Raw genomic sequence first — 18,751 nt, forward strand, 5'->3', positions numbered from 1 at the left:
CTTAAGTTACATTCTTTATCTACTTCTCCAAGGCTATGTTGTTGTGTTCTATTGTCCTGAGAGTAAACTGCTGTTTTGTTCTACTGTCCTTTTCCAAGTGTTAAAATCTAATTGCAAGATTGTGGGCAGTGGCTGAACAAATGAAATACATGAGATAGATAGAGTTGGACATAAGGAAATAAAACAGCCTAACTCTTTATTTGGATGTCTTACTATCTACAAGTTTTCTGTTTTCAGTTGGGACAGAGTTCTGTTCTTAGTAGCTGGTACAGTGCTGTATTTTGAATTTAGTATTTGAATAATGCTGATAACACACTGATATTTTAGTTGTTGCTTGGTAGTGTTTACCCTGAGTCAAGGACTTTTCAGTTTCTTGTGTTCTGCCAGTGAAGAGCTGCACAAGGAGCAGCAAGGAGCTGCAAGGAGCATGGCCTGAACAGCTGACCCAAACTGACCAAAAGGATACTCCATACTGTAGAATATCAGGTTCAGTATGTAAATTTGTGTTGTTTTTTGTTTGGTTTTTGTTTTAATTATTAAATTGTTCTTATCTTAACACAGGAGTTTTATCTTTTCTCTTCTATTCTCCTCCCCTTCAACAGGGGGAGGAAGTGAGGCTTGTGTGATCAGATATGTGGTACTTAGTTGTTGGCTGGGGTTAAACCAGAACATCAGGTCTGACAGAGGCAGAGGAGAATTTGATAGAAGACAGTGCAGCAGCCCTGTCTTTATTTCTGAACAACTCTGTTTTTTCAGAACAGGTAGCATAAAACCACACTATGGGGCTGAGTGTAGGATAAGGCACTATCTGACTAATCATGGTCTTCCTGATAACAAGCACTGCCATCCCTGTTGCTTCAAGTGACTTGCTCTACAGGTTTCCTAGGAGTTCTGAAAGTTGCTTCATTTGAAAGATTCTATATTTGTTATGTATAACTCTTAGATTTCCTAAAGTTCTTTTTTTCTGCCTTTGAATATTTAAAAGTCCTGTTATCTTTACCAATACTAGTAAGGAGACCAAAATTTGACTGAGAGCTTCTTTGTTATAACACTCCACATTCATGCAAATATTTATTCACTTTCCATACATGCAGAACTTTAAACATCTGCTGACGCCATTGAAATTCACTTTTCTTCAGTGAATTATCTCTCTAAGGAGCTGCAAGCCAAATGTGCTTATTGAGATACGATGAAAACTTGCTAGCAATGCAACCTTAGCTTTTGGCATATTAAAGAAAATTAAACTTGTTTATTATGTATTAGAATATGTATTTTTAAACTAACTTTTCTTGTGTTAACAAAAGAATAGTAATGTCTTCAAATTATCTGTAGGATAAAAATTGTGTTAGTGATGTGTGTATGAGTGTGATGGGAAATATAGGGACAGGGAGAGAAGGAATAGCTTCCCTTGATTTTTGTATGACTTGTCCATGTCTCAGATGAAATGTCTGATTCCCTTAGAGACTCAATTTCACTAAAATTTTAATATATCCAGTCACAGTGTTTTTAACAACTACTGAATATCATAATAAACTGAGAATTGTAGACAGAAACTATATGGGTTATGAAGAAATGTAATATCTTGTAACTTAAAAATAACTCAACCTGTCAAAGGAATTTTGAAACAACAGACATATTCTGAAAGTAAACACTTAATATCAGTGTAGTATTATCCCAGGCAGGAACTCATTTGGGGATGCTTTCTCACAGTCTCTGTGAAATTCTGCCCTCCCTCCCTAGCAGAACAACAACTTTCTCCTTACAGAACTGGCTGCAACCAAACTTCTACCACACAGAGCACAGCTTTCACGATAAAGTTGCACTGTGCTGGGCAGCTTCTTTTTTTTTGTCCAGGGTAGGAAAGAGGCAGAGCTGTGGCTTCTAAGAGGAGATGGCATTCTTCACCTCCACTCTCAAGCTAGAAAGGTTTCACTATTATATGTGATTAAAGAGAGGGTCTGTCTTTTCAAGTAACACTGGGTATGATGATTTACGAAATAACTTTAAAACTGTGGTTGAAGAGATTAATTACATGTTTAATTAGGTTTATACTGATGTTTTCGCAATGAGTAGGTGTACTGAGGTTATTCACATACCTTCTTCCATACCTATTCTTATGCTGGCTTAATGTTAGAGAGATGTTGTTTTTATTTGTGGTCTTTACTGAACATATAAGTTCATGCAAGCCTAAAAATAGTTTCTGTAGGCCAATACTTCATTTTGATGCTTAGAATTTGAGGAAATTGTGGCTTTCAAAGTGAAGACACTCAACAGAAGAACTAAAAATTTATTCAAATGACATGATCTAAAATTATGCTTCTGAAAATCATACTCCAAGGTTTTGGATGAAAGAACAAGTTGAAAATATGGGCATCCAAAGCTACATATTTGCATTGTGATCAACCTAATTTTTGAAGGCCCAGTGCTTATCTCCAGTGTATGTAATAAAAGCTGTGAGTAAACTATACTGAGATTCTTATATGAAAGGATTTCTTAAAGAACTGAACCACAGTACACTGATTTTTTATTCACATTGGCTTAGGCAGATTTGAATCAGTTCCCAAATGCAAAAGAGAAGATCTAAGCCAAGCCTTTTAGTATTTGCCTGTTGCTAACCTGGAATTCGACGTATGTGACAGTTCTACTGTTGAGAAAACATCCATTTTGGTCCTCTCCTTGCCAGTACATTCTTTCTGAGCCTTCAATTCCCTGGAAAGATACCCTGCAAATCATCTATGAGAAGAAAGATTAGATAAGAGAACTAATATTAATTTTCCCTGCCTCCTAATTTACATGAGAGAATGCAGTTTTCATATTTTCCTTGGTACACTGTCATAGCAATTTTCCAGGCACCTGCTATCATATGCTTAGCTCAGTAAAATGATTCTTTCTTCATGCATTCAATTACATTCATTCTTTTTCTACTCATATAGAACCTAAAATAAATGGCAGGTGGTATATGTAGACTCAAATTAGGTGAATCTCTTCAATATGTAGTTTTTTAAGAGTTTTTAAGTTTTTAAGTTTTGGTTTTGTCCTTCTTTTACAGGAAAAAGATGCAAGAATAAGTATAGCTAGTATAAACATGATGGCTACAGGAATGTGGAGTAATCATGAGTAGATTAATATACATTGAAGGCATGCCTGAAGGCTGAGCTTTAACTTGAACAGTCGATATAAGCCTTTTTGCTTGTTTTCACGTGTATACAATTTTAAGAATAAAATTACACATCTGACTGAAATATCTGTAGAATTATAAAAGGGCCCAAAGAAAAAAGCTGGGTGTATACAAATACATACAAAACCAGCTTCCACAGCAACATTCTCCTCAGGAGAAGAAACAACCATATTAGCGAAAACATAAGGAAAACCATGAAATTGAAGGTTCATATGAATTTTAGAGGACACTAGATAATTTCATGGAAAAATACTATTCCCTGATTTTGAAATTTCTTTAGAATTTCACTGGCTTCTTTTCTGGATGTTTATAAAAGTATAGATATTGCTGGGTTTTTTTAAAAAAAGGAAAGACTACTGATTGAAAGTGAAGTGCTTAAATGTAATTAAATTTAAATGCTTGCCAATCTCGTTAAGTTTCTTGATATCGGTTCATTCAGTGACATTACATACAGCCATGTGTTATGCCGTTTTCTCCAGCTTCATCATACAACAACCATGGAGGGGTTGACATCAACCACTTAAGGATTTCCTTAAGGATTTGCTTTATCCTGGACAATATTAGTTAATCTCAATATAGGTGGCAAAGCTCCCTATAGGCAGAAAAGGTGCAACCTTTTCTGACAAAAACAATAAGGCACAACTGATTAGTTAAAATAGAGACATGACAGGCAACAGAAGTTTATTAATAAAAGAGAAAAACTCTTACTAATATTTTGCAGACAAAATTTTATTTGAAATTTATAATTCCAGGCATATCAGTTAAGTTTAATTTAGGCTGTTTTCAAGAGGTATAATGTAGTGGGTTGATCTTGGCTGGCTGCCAGATAGCCACACAGTTGCTCTCTCACTCCCCCTCCACAAGAGGACAGGGAGAAAATAAGACAAACAAAAGCTTGCCAAAGGAAATCAAAAGGAAATCAAGTATCAAATACCATCATGGGCAAAGCAGACTCAACTTGGGGAAAATTAATTTATTGCCTATTAAAATACAGTTGAATTAAAAGACTCATAGAATCATTGAAAGTTTTGGGCTGGAAGGGATGTTCAAAAATCACCTAGTCCAATTCCCCTGCCATAAGGCATCCTTCACTAGGCCACATTGCTTGAAGTCCCATTCAACCTGATCTTGAACACATCTAGGTATGGGGCATCCACAACTTCTCTGGGCAACCTGTGCCAGTGTCTCACCACCATTATCATAAAAAAAATTCTTCCTTATATCGAATCTTAATCTACTCTCTTGCAGTTTAAAACCATTTTTCCTCTTTTTGTCACTATAGGGCCTGGTGAAAAGCCTCTTCCTGGCTTTCTTGCAATACCCCTTTAGAGCCCCTTTAAGAAAGGCTGCAATAAGGTCTCCCAAAAACTCTCATCTCTAGGCTGAACAACCTCCAACACTTTCAGATTTTCTTCATAGGTGTTCCAACTCTCTAATTATTTTTATGGCCCATCTCTGGTCCTGCTCTAATAGGTCTGTGTCTTTCCTGTGCTGAGGATGCCAGAGCTGGATGCAGTACTCCAAGGGGGGTCTCATCAGAGGAGAACAGAGAGGAAGAACCACCTCCCTGTACCCACTGGGCAAGCTTCTTTCCATACAACCCATGACTTCCTGGCTTGCAAGTGCAGATTACCAGCACATGTCCAGTTTTATATGCACCAGTATTTTGAAGTTGCCTTCTGTAGGACTGCTCTCAATCCATTCATTCCCCTGTCTGTATTGATACTGAGTTTTTCCTTGACCCACATGCAGGGCATTACACTTGTTAAATTTCATGGGGTTCAGAGGGGCTCGTTCCTTAAACCTGTCAAGGTCCACTGGATTAAATTTATCCCCTTAAAGAAATCAGCTTCAACACTTAGCTTAGTTGCTCTCTGCCACTCCTGCCTACTCACGCTTTTCACCTGCTCGCTCAACTGTGGTAGACTACAATCCATCAGGACAAACATACCCCAGTGTGGACTCTTCCTGGCCTGCAGGTCTGTTAATGAATATCTGAATAAGTGAATCAATTAGGTCTGGAGGAGAGACTACTTACCCTAGAAATGCTAACCCGTTGAGCTAAAATTCACAATCCCTCTTTCCTCGCTCAAACACTTTTAAGTGCAACATTTTGTCTAGTATGCGGAAGCAGAAGTCTGTACTTTAACACTAGGTGGAGGAAAGAGGTGTATGTATACTACCTAAAACAAGCGCCTGCTTTAGGGACCAAATATCTTCCAGCACTTCACAGAGTGAGTTTTGTATCTCCAAGATGTTATTTAGAGTGCTGGAAAGAGTCAACAGCTAGTTTTGCAACTGTGGTGCCCGGAACCACATTCTGTAGACATCTGCCTCTCCTGAGTATGCTGCGATCCTACATTTCTAGTTTTAGGCCTTTATTTAAATGCCTAAAGACAGTAGTGAGAAATCATCTACTCCTCTTGGAATGGTGAAGACAGAAATATTGTATTATGTACAAATAACTTCATGTTTCTTTTATTTCTTCTCACAATATATACTGATACATGTTCAACAAAATTTCTTAATTTGAGAGTTTGAAAGGTGCTTGAATTTTTTTCCCTTCAATTTATTATCCCAGGAGAAAGTGCTTTCTCTTAAAAATGAGTTTTACATTTTTTGTGTAATTCTGAGCAATAAAAGTCATACTGTGGTAATGAGAATAAAATTGTAGTAGTAGTCAGGCTGGCAAAGGAATAAATTAGAAAAAGCATCTTAATACATAATAAAATTATTCAAATAATACATACAATGAATATAACAAGATGTTGACTTCAATTAACTATCACAACAATGAGTTGTGGGATTTAGATGTTGCAGAAAAAGCACAGTCTTTCAGGGCTAAAGTAAACATGCCACTAGATGCTATCAGCCTACTACTGCTTTTATTTTCAATTTTAATACACAAAATAATTGAAATAATTCAAAGGCATGGATGAAAGTACAAACCATACATATATAGAATCACAGAATCATAGAATGCTCTGGGTTGGAAGGGACTTTAAAGATCATCTAGTTCCAACACCCCTGCCATAGGCAAGGACAGTAATTGCAAAAAGCCTAAAAATGTGGTTTGACCCTAATGCTCAAACTGGGTTTTTTTGTTGATACAGATGGATCTACCTAAATAAAAGAAGAAATGTGTACTGGGAGACTGCCAGTGCATGTTTCTGTGGCAAGTTTGACTGACTGTTTCCTTATATTTACTTGAATTTTGACTCTGAGGTAAGTAAATACAGCCAAATTCTCATTGATTCTGCCTCCTTATATCCAGAATAGCTAAAGACATTTGATTTCATGTAAGATTTTTACTCCTCAGTAACAATAATTACTCACATGCACAAGTCAGTCTCTACAGCCAAATGAGGGCTTTGGAACTGAGCAATCTGCAGAATATTGTTCAAGGAAAATGACAAGATAACATATCTTTTATGGTTTTACTTTGTACATATTTATGTCAATGAAAGTATGTTATAGAGGCATTCCCAGAAAATGTATCCTGATCAAAGCATGTTACTTTAAGATATTTTGAAAGCATTTATAGGAAAAAACAAAACACAATAGTTATTTCTAACTCCAGTGAAGTTCAGTGTATATTAGCAAGTGTGCCTTACTAGGTAAGAAGGATAAAAATCTAAAATTGTCATTCTGACATGCCATTCACAGTCTTTAAAACAGCAATTCCCATCATCATTTTGTAACAGATGTAGGTGTGAATAGTAGACCCAAGATATTCCTACTATATGCATCTGTTCCATCCAACACTTTTTCCCTTAAAGACAGGAAACTGCACACTACAGTCTGAAATAGGAAATAAATTTAAAGCTAAAGACATTGAACAGGATCCAAAAGGAAAGGAAAGACATGTTGGCAATTTTGTTCTACATAAACTCTTAGCCATCATCAAGATGAAATATGTGTAAAACTTTGTTCACCAGCAAACTGGTGATGTCAAGTGCACAGCACAATTTTTGTAATTACAAGTCACTTTGTGTTTCCATGGTCAGCTAGAAAAGAGAAAAATTACTGTTATGTGGGATTTTGATTTCTTTGAGTTAAGACAAGATGTGATGTTCTTTATATAAGGAGTTACCTTCTTGTGCTTTAGACCTTAGAAAAATCATGAAAAAACCACAATAACTGTAGTAACTGCTCTGAACATGACACATGAACAGTTCTCTGTGTGATTCTGGTGTTACTAATTCTTTTCTCACTTGTCCACTTATGGTGATTTTAGTGCCAGGCTCAAAAAAGTTTTTGTAAAACTCTGTTACTTTATAAATAGTCTAGCCCACACATAAGAAGCAACCTTGACATCTGCAGGACAAGAAACTTTTGAGTCCCACAGTTCCAAAGCAGAACTTAGGAAAAATTTAGTTTCCTCTCCCTACATTTTTATGAAAACTATATAATGAAAGTGCTCAATAGCATGTGAAGTAAATATGCAGTTTTAAAAACAAATAGGATTTTGTTTGCAATATGTTTCACAATCAGCCTATATAGCATATATATCCTGAGATATTTGAAGGAAACAATGAAAACTGCTTTGAAAAAACTCAGGGTGTCTTATTATAGAGTATATTTTAATGGTAAAATCTGTGGTAAGAACAAACTCTTTAACACATGTGATCCATTTTTTATGGTAATGCTTGTGTCAAAGAAAGAAAAGGACATGAGAGATTCCTTGTTTGCTATCACTTCAACTAGCATCCAGCAACAAAGTAGCCCAGCATGATTCTCCTCAAATGACGTGAAGACAGACATAATTTCTCTACTTATTTTTTATTTAGAACCACACACAAAAGAGGTCTTCTAGTGTAAAGCTTCATTTAAAAACAAACAAACAAACAAACAAACAAACCAACCCCCAAAAAAACCAAGACCAAACCAAAGAACAACTGGTTGCAATTGTTGTCAAAAAACCCAATTTGTTATTTCAAGTAACAACAACAAATAGTACTTTCCAACCCTTAGGTACAGGGATTTTTCTCCCTATGACACCTGGCATATATTTCTATACAATGTTGAGTTGTTTTTTAAAATTTATGTATAGAATTCTATTGAGCCTTATAGAAAAGGAATATTTTTATTGTTATTCACTATAAAAAATTATGTTTGCCCTTTTATTTCTTGCAAGTATATAACAAAGACTTTGAAAAGTAAAAGGGCATTCTCCACTGAAGGATCAGTTTTGCAAAATTTGTATCAAATATATTGGCATCATATGCCAGAGAAAGTTGACAGCATATGTTTTGCCAAAACAACATCACTGCACCAAACCACTTCCTGATGACTATTAATCCATTACAGAAGTTCTGATTCCTGTTCCTTCTTCTGTATACTCTGGTGCTTCTTAAATTACATGAGTGTGTCTTTCTGGAGAATGAATGCACAAATTAATATTTCATATTTGCATTTAGTTCCTGAAACTAAGATTTGTGAATGCCCGCCCCATCTGAATTCCTGTGGTGTCAGTTGTGACATTTTGGTTCTGTTTTTCTCAGCATACTTCTTTGTTAATGATGTACCACTGTCTCATGTGGGAGAGAGCTGCCATGGTATCAGTCATGATAAGTAAAGAGCAGAGTTGGTTTAGCCTCCCAGTTCCTGGGTGTTGTATTTTCTCAGAGAAAAGGAGGTAAAGGATGGGTAACCTTTCTAAGAGCTAACAGTGTCTGCCTTTCAACTGCCAATTTTTATTCCTAACTGACAGGCCTTGAATGCAACTCAAGTATAGCAGGAGTCAAAAAAAGCGCTTTAAATAATAAACATTTAAAAAAGAACTAAGCTAGTAATTAAAAATATAGTCTGCAAAAGTCTTTTTTCTTTTCTTTCGTGGCAACTGAGACAAGAACCCAAAGAAACTACAGTGGCAGCCCAAACCCTGAAAAACCTTCACTAGAACCTTTGCAAAAGGAATTTGACCTGAGATTGGCCGCATGGAATGCTGAAGAGGAGGAACAAAACCTAACCAAACAAAAAACCAAGTTAAAATACTATATATTTATCCTTTTAAATGGATATCTGGCCTATGACTGAAAAGACTGCTCAGGATCTTGGTGGTTTTATTTGTTTGCCTTTTTTTTTTTGTTCCTGATCTTGTTTTGTTCATTGCTGGATTTTAGTGTATGTTCTGCTCAGGAGAGAAATTGGCACATTTATGAAGTATTTGAATAGATATTGCCATACAGATGTCAAAGAATAGAATATCAAAAGGATTCTTCTTCACACAAGAAACATGTCATTGAGTTTGTATTTCTTTATAAAGAGGCGGCTTAGTGTGCAAGTCCTTGATAAACTGCTTCAATCTTTGCCTGTGATGGTTAGTTGTGGTCATTTGGGGACTATAGTACAGCCCTTGTGTCTCCAGCATCTTTAATCCTTGCATTCAGGTTTTTAAATGCTTGGTTCTCTGGAATTAAATGCTTGGTACTCTGGAATTGTCACTGCTGAGGTGGGTGCCTTAAGCTGTTTTTCCAGGGTCTTAAGAAAGTCTGGTGCTAGAGAATAGACTTCACCAACTGGCAGCACAGAAAACATATTAATAATTTACCACAAAAAAATTTCTGTTTTTGTAAAATTCCTGTTTGCAATTGCTAAAGTTAAAAATTCCTGCTTTGTTGTAGAAAGTGATTTTTTTTTAAAGTCTCATCCTTAAGGTAGCTGAAATGGAAAACAATTCTTATTGAAGTAGACCATTATGATTTACTGAGAAAAAACATTTTAATTCACTTTGTATATGTAAGGAAGGATTCCTGCACTATGAGCATTTTGTATATTCTGACTTTATTTATTCCCTAATTTGTGAAAAACGATTTTTTGAAAATGTTTAAATTTTCTGCAGGTTATGGGAATTATTTTATTCCTTAATCTAGTATCATCACAGAAGAAGCATGGTCAACAAAAGCTCTACTAGGTCTTCCTAGTAGAAGAGACAAAGTTTTGGATACAAAGTATCAAAACTGATAAGAATGTGATAGTGCTTATTTGTCCAACATGCCCTTTTTGTTCTCATTAGATGGTCACGCCATTTCAGTGTACTGCTTTGTTGAAGTCTGGTATTTTAGTTCTCTGTGGTTTTGGTTTTTTTTTTTTTCTTTCTAATACAGTGATGGCACAGTGGACATGGTCAGCTCCATGAGCAATGCCACAAGAGGAAAGTACGGTTAGGTCACGCAGAAAAGGAGATACCTTCTTTTGTGTCTGCTCCATGTCAACAGCTCTAGTGGTACCACAGTAATGAATAGTTGCCTGGGGAGAGCAGAAGCCATCCCATCAGAAAGCAACACAAACAGGGCTGCTCCATGAGGGGTCCAAGTAAGTGACCCCAGTGCAGGTTGGGGGCTCACTGAGAGGGCTCTTGCCAGCTCTGAGCTGAGCCAACCTGGAGGTAGTTACAGGATCTGTTGGCAATCCAGGGATCATTCATCCAGGATGAAGTAACAAGTCACATTTAAGGTCAGTCCAGGAATTCCAGTGAGGAACAGCAAAAGCCAGAGCTAGAGACAATCTGCCTGTAACATAGGTCTAAAATAACAGAGATAAGGCTACACAGAGGGCAGACCTAGTTGCTAAATCAGGTCATGGAGTGTCCTGGGTAAGTAACCCCAAATGTTACTGTATTCCACATCTATCTGTGCCCAAAATTGTTACTGCCTCTTTAAGCCCCAGCTGTGTGGCTGAGGGGGAGTGCCTGGGCTTTTTAAAAAGTCGGGTCACCCAAGCAGAGCTCTCCTGGCTCTGACTCTTTGCTTTTGGTTCTTGCAGGGAGAGTGCACAGAGGCAGTGCAGGCAGAGGTTCCCCTCTGGTTTTCAGAGGGCTGCTTCAGACCAGTTTCCAGGTGGCAACAGTAGCAGCCCAAGAAGCTGCATTTCTCAATCAGAGACTGTTTCAGAGTGAATTTTTGCAACAGCCGGTGGCAGAACGAAGCCAGAGCTGGTTGGGATCAGACCATGGCACATCGGTGCTCAAGAGTCCATTTCTCTTACTCCCCTCCATTTGGGTAAGACCCAAGACAGCAGCACTGACACAGTGGCCTGGAGGCTGCAAAGCCGACACCGATGGATCCAGCCACCAGCATGTGCCATCTACCTTTGATGATGCACCTGGTGCTGCCAGAGCGATAAGGACAGGGGGAGGGCTGCCGCCATCTTTCCTCTGTGTCTCCCCACACACGGTGGGCTGCGCAGGCCACCATCCTGGGGGAGGGGTTCCTCCACCATTTTGAGCTTCTCTTTGCTCCTGGCAGTCCCTGAGATTTCAGCAATTTTGTAACTAGTGATTATTTACTGTTATTTTTTGCCAGCTGCTGTTTCAATTTTTAAGTAAACTGTTTTTTCACTAATATCTACTTGTATTTGTCTCTCCTTGTTGGCGGAAATGGAGTGGTTAAAACTAAAGGGGAGATAGCTAATTTTGGAGGGTCTGCCTCTTAAACTACCTTAAAACAAAGTATGGGGGAATGGGATTGAGCTTCAGATGGCCAGAGTGTAGGTTAGGCCTGGTCTGGGTAAAATTTGCTCTACCGTGGAAGGTCTTAGTCTGACCAATTGGAACAATTCTTCATTTACAATTCCAAAGTTGAAAGGGAATAGATCACTGTGTAACACAACGAGGGAAACTCTTAAATTAAGATGGAGAATTTAAGGGCACTGTACTCCACCCCTTTATACAATTAGAAATACCAAGTAGAGGCAGTGTCCAATACCAAAAATGTGGTTATGTAAACAGTAGATAAGGTACCAGTAGACAGCACTTGGGAAGTTATGGAATACCTGGGGGGATGTGTTAAGCAATGACATATGATGTGCATGGGGAATGGGAGGACTCCCACTGAAACAAATACATTCTTATATCAAAGGAAGCGTTGAACAGGATTTAGTGTGGGAAGCAAGACTAGGAAAGAAGATGATGGGATGATGGTGTTTCTAATCATGGTAATCAGAATCCTGTCTGTAGTGTATGTTTAAATAGAAAGGAAGTAAATAGCCAAAGGAGCAAAAGTGTTATTGGTTTTGCTGCTCCTGGGTTTAGGGTGGGTGAGCCCTTTTTGGAGGGGAGAAAGTTTTTCTTTGGTTTATGCACACTAGTTTGTTTGAATTTGGTAAGTTTTGTAAAGTAGGACAGAAGCTGACACAAACTTCTTAAATCTTTTGGCATATTTTGGTTTTGCATCTCTGAAACTCCTCTTAGTCCCCGCTTACCTGTCTTGTTTCAAGGTACCTGTCTCAAGGTTTGTTTGCACATGAACCTTGCTTTTCAGACACTGCAAATGGTCACATAAATGTGACAGCTTGGGCTTTGAACTTCAAGCAAAATGTATCTTGGGAATTAATATATTAAAATACATGCTTCTCTCTGCCAGAACAGATATATGTTAGTAAAGTCACAACAGTTTCAAATTCAGCAAAGCATCTTTTTTTTTCATTTTCTCACAGACCTCTGAATTTAAAAATTCAACATAAACTCAGAAAAATCATTATATATCCTGAATATGCCATTCTAGTTCAAGATTTTCTGTGTTTAATGACATTAATTTTGGATAGGCATGTTCTCAAAAATACATTTGATTTGTTCCTATAATTATCTGAATAAAAATTACCTCCTAGGTTTTTCTTCCTACTGCTAAAAGGGCAATAGGGTCACTTGTGGTCCCAAGCTCAAAAAAATAAAACCCATTCATGATAAGCCCTAGCTGCCAAGAAATCCATCAGGTGCCATGCCCTGCTCTGGTTTGTCATCTTTTTCACACTAAGCAATACCATCCTATGTGCTCATTATGTAACATTCCCTTTTCTTTTTTTTTCCCCCAAGTATATGTAAAAAAATGCAGATAGTGCTTGGATTTGGTTAAAGCAGACTGGAGATCAGGAATAAGTGATTAAAAAAGAGAGGCAAGGTGTTTTCACATACATTTATGTACTTTTTTTATTACTACTATCTTTTTCACTCATGATGTCTGCCTTCTTTTATAGTAAGGCATGAAGCAAAAGACTCATGTTCAGCTTCCTGACTCAGAAACCTAGATGTGGCTGCTGTCTGTATTATTTTGTTTCAGAGAAGTCATAGTCTTGTTTAGAATTTTGAGCCAGAAGAATTAAAGTTACAATTTCAGTACAAGAACTTCAAGTCTTACTGGTAAGAATTTTGCTATGGCTGTTTTTCTTAACATTTTAAAACATTAAGACAGCTGGCTGCAGATCTCATCAAATCTTTCAAGATCAACTAGCTGTCTGTTACTGTACCTCTCACTGCTTTTCTTCATAAGCTATTAAGAACAAATTCACAGACTGATTAAGTTCATTGGGAGGCAAAATGGCTTATTTAAAAGACTGGCAAGGTCAGTTCCTGCGTCTCGTGTGTGTATAAATTCCATCAAAGTGGATTTAATGTGAGGACTGTACAGGATGCCTACAGAGACTAGCATGGAATACCACTGCTAGATACATCTTTGTAAATCACCGGGTCTTGCTTTTGGATGTAATACTAGTGCTTTAACTCAAGAACATTTGGATGCATAACTGTGTTGGTTTAATAAAACCTGGTTTGTAGGGGCAGAGAAAAAAAAAGCTGTTCAAAACTTCTATGTCTGGCACAGAGCCAGTTGCTGAAAGCTCTGACGATGGGCAGTTACTAACCCAATTAGGCAAGCTGGTAACGCCTCTGTGATGACATATTTAAGAAAGGATAAACTACAAGAAGTTCTCTTCTTTCTTGCTCTCCTCCGAGGGGTGGTGAGGGGGCCCCCAGGCCCCTTCCCAGAGAGGGCCACTGGGCCCTTCCTGTGCAGCTGGGGCCGTGCCACCAGGAGGGCCCATCCCAGTGCCGCGAGCAGTCACACGGCCAAGACCATGCGGCCGGGCCCCTCTTGAGGCCGGAGGGGCCCCCCGTGGAACCAGGCAGAAACACCACACAGCTGGCAGTGAGAGACATGGCAAGTAATTCCCCAAAGCGGAGCCCAGACGAGATCAGCCTCTAACCTGCAACTTGCAGACACCAACTTTCTTCCAAGTCAGAGAAAAAGGAAAAGTGAGGACACATGAGGAAAACCAACATGGCGGCACCAAAGTCAGTGAAAAAAAAGGAGAGGGAAGACGTGCTCCAAGTGCCGGAGCTGAGATTCTCCTGCAGGCCATGGTGAGGACAAACTGTTTCCGTATAATTCATGAGGTGCATGGGGGGAGTGCAGAGATCCACACGTAGCCTGTGAAGAGGAGTACTCACACGGGAGTGCGTGGATGCTGAAAAGCTGTAATCTAGTGAGGAACTCGAACAGAGAGAGATGATCCTTGCTTTTAGAGATAGAGGAAGAGAGCCTTCACTTCCAAACTGAAATAGCTCATCCTTAAAAGATTAAACCCCATGAACTAAAATGGCCCACACTGGCAGTTGTGGGAAGACTGCTTGACCCGTGGGAGGGATTCACATTGCAGCAGGTTTGGGCAGGGCTGTTGCTTGTGAAAGTTGAAACCACACTAGAAAAGTTCGTAGAGAACTATCTCCTGTGGGAAGAATCCCACGTCACAGCAGAAGAAACTCTTTTCCTTAAACATAAAGACTCTTAAGAAGTGAAATGCTGACCAAAACTCCATGTTTGTTTTCTTGCGCGGTTGGTGGAAAGAGGGAGGGACTGGAAAAGAAAGGTGTTCTGAAAGTTTGCTTTAGTTCTTATTACCTTTTTACTTTTAATTTGGCTAATAATAAATCTTTTTTATACTGTTTAAGTTTGGAACCTGTTCTGCCTTAAAATGTTTTTCCCCTGATCCTTATCTCACTCTGAAAATGAAGTTTTAATTCCCCCTCCTCCACTCAGCTATAGCAGAGGAAAGTAAGTGAATAGTTTTTCGTGGGTGCTTGGCGTTTAGTCAGCGTCAAACCACGACAATAACATAGACTCAGAAGACTATTAGAAGACCAGAGAAAATGATTGCTTAATACTAGAAGAACTAGGATTCTGTAATTTATTCTTTTAGTTCAGAGGCTCTTGTATCTCACAGCAGCATGGCGGATATGTTACAGAAGGTCTCAAAGGAATCTCATTCAGATTTTCTGCTTCCTCCCTTCCAGTTTCTTCCATCTTCAGTTCCTTGTTAACATCAATATGAAGGCTGAGGTTTAAATAATACTCTTCTGAATCTTTGCAATTTGTAAGAGCAAAGTCAGGATAAAACATCTTCATTATGTCTACAGTCAGTTTTAAAATTTGTGTCTATGTGCATGATCATGGGCATGTGTAGATGCTTGCTTATCTCTATCATCTTGTGTTTATTCCTATCTATATCTACTTAGATTAAATTACAGTTTTTCTCCAAATCTACTATTTATTTATCTCCTGCTAATATGAGCATATGTTTGAAAAACATTCCCTGTAATCAGAAATATTTTTATGGATTTCTTTGGGGCAGTATAGGTTCTGGTTGAATGTCTGTGCTAATTTGCACAAACTATTTGTTGCGGGGTTATAGGCAGCAGGGATCTGCTCTGTGGAGACACATTTGCTTACTTTGCCCTAGTGCCAGCAAAACAAACTTTCAAGCTTTAGGCACAAAGACAATGACTTTAGGAGAATAGAGAGGCAATAGGTTTCAAATATGCCTATCTATTTCACTTTCCCAAATGGATATCTTTTTATAAATAACTGCATAATATTTCCATCACATACATTAATGTGCCAGGTTTACAGCATATATGTAAGTTTAATGCATTTTAGTTTACCCTTGAGAGAAGGGCAAAGTCTCAGTAGGGCAACCTTGCTTCCTTTAGACAAGATATAAGCAACAACTGTGCAACTGCAGAGCAGATCTAAAAATAGCTTTCTGGCAGTACACTACAAAGCAGTGAAGTATAAAAGCAAGATACTCAGTCTTTTACTGCAGTTATCTGCTCACTGGAGATTTTTCTCCACTTCAATCCAAAGCATTACAAAAGAAACAATTTAATACACAGGCACATAAATTTTTCTATTTCTATGTTTTCTATTTCTGTAAGTTAACTGTACTTCATGGAGTTGCAACTGCCCAAACTCATTCAGATTATATGAAGGAAAAGACAAGGTGTCACAGTACAAAACAAAAATCCTGTTACAGTAATATTGATGCTCAGAGCCATTTCAGCAACTATAGCTAAATTTCCTTTTTACAACTCCCTTAAGTTAAAAAAAAAAAAAAAGAAAGGAAAAGAAGCGTTTTATTGCAAACAAAGACAGTGAGTAAGAGACAAAGACAAAACTGGGTCTATTTCTGAACAAGGTCTTCAGCTTTGAACCAGCCCAGCACTCTTTCAGCAATTGTCCTCACCTCATTTTGGGCAAGGAGGTATTTAGTCCTAGTGATACACAGTTCAGTAATCCCAGGAGTCAAACAGGCTATTACACTTTCTAAGCAACCTTTTCACTTAGACAGGAAAAAAAATCATTCATTGGGCTTGTTGAAAATAAACAAGCATCCTATTAAAATGTGATTGTGTTGTGTATCATGTTGACGTACTGGTTCAACAGACAAAATAATTAGCTAACTTCCTAATTATGTACAGATATTGGTTTGATATTTTTTAATTTCTTAATTTGTAATTTTTTAATTTAATTTTTAATTAATTTTTAAATTGGATGTATATAATGTTATCTATTCCCATCTTTGTAATCCTTAAATTAGTAGCAAAATTTAACTTTCTTTACTCTAATGGTCTGTCGATTATTTTGCCTTAGTTTTCTGGTTTGTTCCAGAAGCTTGGTGGCTCACACTAACAGCATGAATAAGCTGTTAAGGGGAAGTGGGGGAGGGAGCACACTGATAACATGGTGGTGAGGTCCCCAGCAGAAACCTTACTAGCTTGAGTGGTCGTCCTTTCACAGAATAATAGTCTTTTTGAAGTAGAGTTTTTACAATGCCTGAAACAGGGACTCTGCCTCTTCTGTCACCTTTTGAAACGATTGATAAAATAAAGCAACATTGATACAATAAAGCCACACAAAGTTTCTCAGATCAGATTTCTGCTTTAATTTTAAGTATATTTCTGAATTTCCTGATGAAGAAATCAGGAGCTTAATGGACAATTCTTAAAACCAGTTCTTAAAAAGTTCAAATACACTCTTTGTAAAAGCGTCTGTCAAGACTATGGGAATTTGGCTGTTCCCATGAACAAACTTAACCTTTGTTTTTTGTGAAATTGCTTTTTCCTCCTTTTGCGCCTAGTTTTTAACCTGGATCTAATACCAAAATATTGCTGTGCTGTGTCTGAACTGATATTTAACTAGCATATGTATTTTTGAAAATATAATCATCATTAAGTACTCCAGCAAGGTAAAACAAAGCAGGAAGCAAAGCTTTAGTTTATCAGTAAAAAGTGCTTTTTAATCCTCAGTGTTCTGGTTACAGAACTGCAGGACAAAAACTAATTCTGGATGAAAGATACTGAATAAGTGTTCGGTAAGCCTAGCTGGTCTTAACTGTGTTGCTTTTCATTCCTGTTCATTGAATATAGATGTTTCTTCAATCTGGGTAGCAGGTAGCTCATTTGCATTGCATTTGGAACTATCAAAAGAAGCAGCATTACATTATTTTTGCCTCTATTGTTTCTGTTTATCCCACAGAGTAGCAGGTCTTTGTTTTATGGCCTGGCTATTAGAAGTGGAAAATTCTCTGAACTTGAGAGTAGTAAATTCATAAAGGTATTAGGAGTCACAGCTGGATTCAATAAAAGAGGTAGGTACCTGAAGTGGGACTTATGCAGAATTTTTACATGCATTTTGTGTATTAGATAAACATCCCTATATGTTGATTCCTTTAATAGATTTATCTTTCTACAAATTCTGAAAGCTATTAGAGTCTTTATAAAACATATAGTATGTTTGAATAGCAGAAGCAAACATGATGCAGATTTAACACTCTTCAGTGATAAAATTAAGGAATTATTTCAACACAATGCAATCTTTTTCCTTACTTTGCTTGCTACCTGTTCAATTTGACAGTGATGCTTTTTCCTGGTCTTAAAATCAAGAGCCAGACACGGTTAGAAGGGGAAAAGGGATTTTACCTTGGTATTTATTTTAAGGATCCTTAGGTGCACGCATCCAGGTCATATGCATCGAAATGCACCCCGCCGAAATGATTGGGTATAACATTATAGGTTTTACTACTTAGCATATCTATCAAAGATTCCCCAATGAGAGGCTCAAGTGAGCCCCCCTCCCCAAGGAGCCTTCCCCTGGATGGTTCTATCTTAGTTTACAGAATGTGTTCTGGAAAGGACCTTGGTGTCTGGGGCACACTGATCCCTACCTACGAAGCTTCTAAAATGTTTAGTCTCTTAGCTGGACAAACAAGTCCAAGAATGTAGGCAAAAAGCACTAAGAATACAGAAGTTGTAAAAAAGGTATAACAGGGGTATAAAAGAAAAGGCAAAAAATCTTCGTGACATCAACAGGAGAGAGATGAATGACAGATATCAAGTAGAAAAAGCAGGAAAAGTATTGCAAAAGGAGCTCCTCAAATGTGTCCTTTTTACTTCTGAAAAACTGCACCATTTCCACATATATTCCTGAGTAGAAACATGCCTTTGAAAATAGATATCGGATG

The 18,751-nt window shown here is 37.7% G+C and overlaps 1 long non-coding RNA gene across 1 annotated transcript; it reads left to right on the forward strand.

Annotated features, from left to right (window-relative positions):
* Positions 1-399: 399 nt before the first annotated feature.
* On the forward strand, positions 400-11,436 carry LOC108446185. Its single transcript, XR_001861308.1, has 3 exons — positions 400-486; positions 6,292-6,403; positions 10,946-11,436. It is a non-coding gene; the product is annotated as an uncharacterized LOC108446185 (long non-coding RNA).
* Positions 11,437-18,751: the final 7,315 nt, after the last annotated feature.

This window comes from Corvus brachyrhynchos, unplaced genomic scaffold, assembly GCF_000691975.1.
Source record: "Corvus brachyrhynchos isolate BGI_N302 unplaced genomic scaffold, ASM69197v1 scaffold264, whole genome shotgun sequence".
In the NCBI taxonomy this organism is placed as follows: Eukaryota; Metazoa; Chordata; class Aves; order Passeriformes; family Corvidae; genus Corvus; species Corvus brachyrhynchos.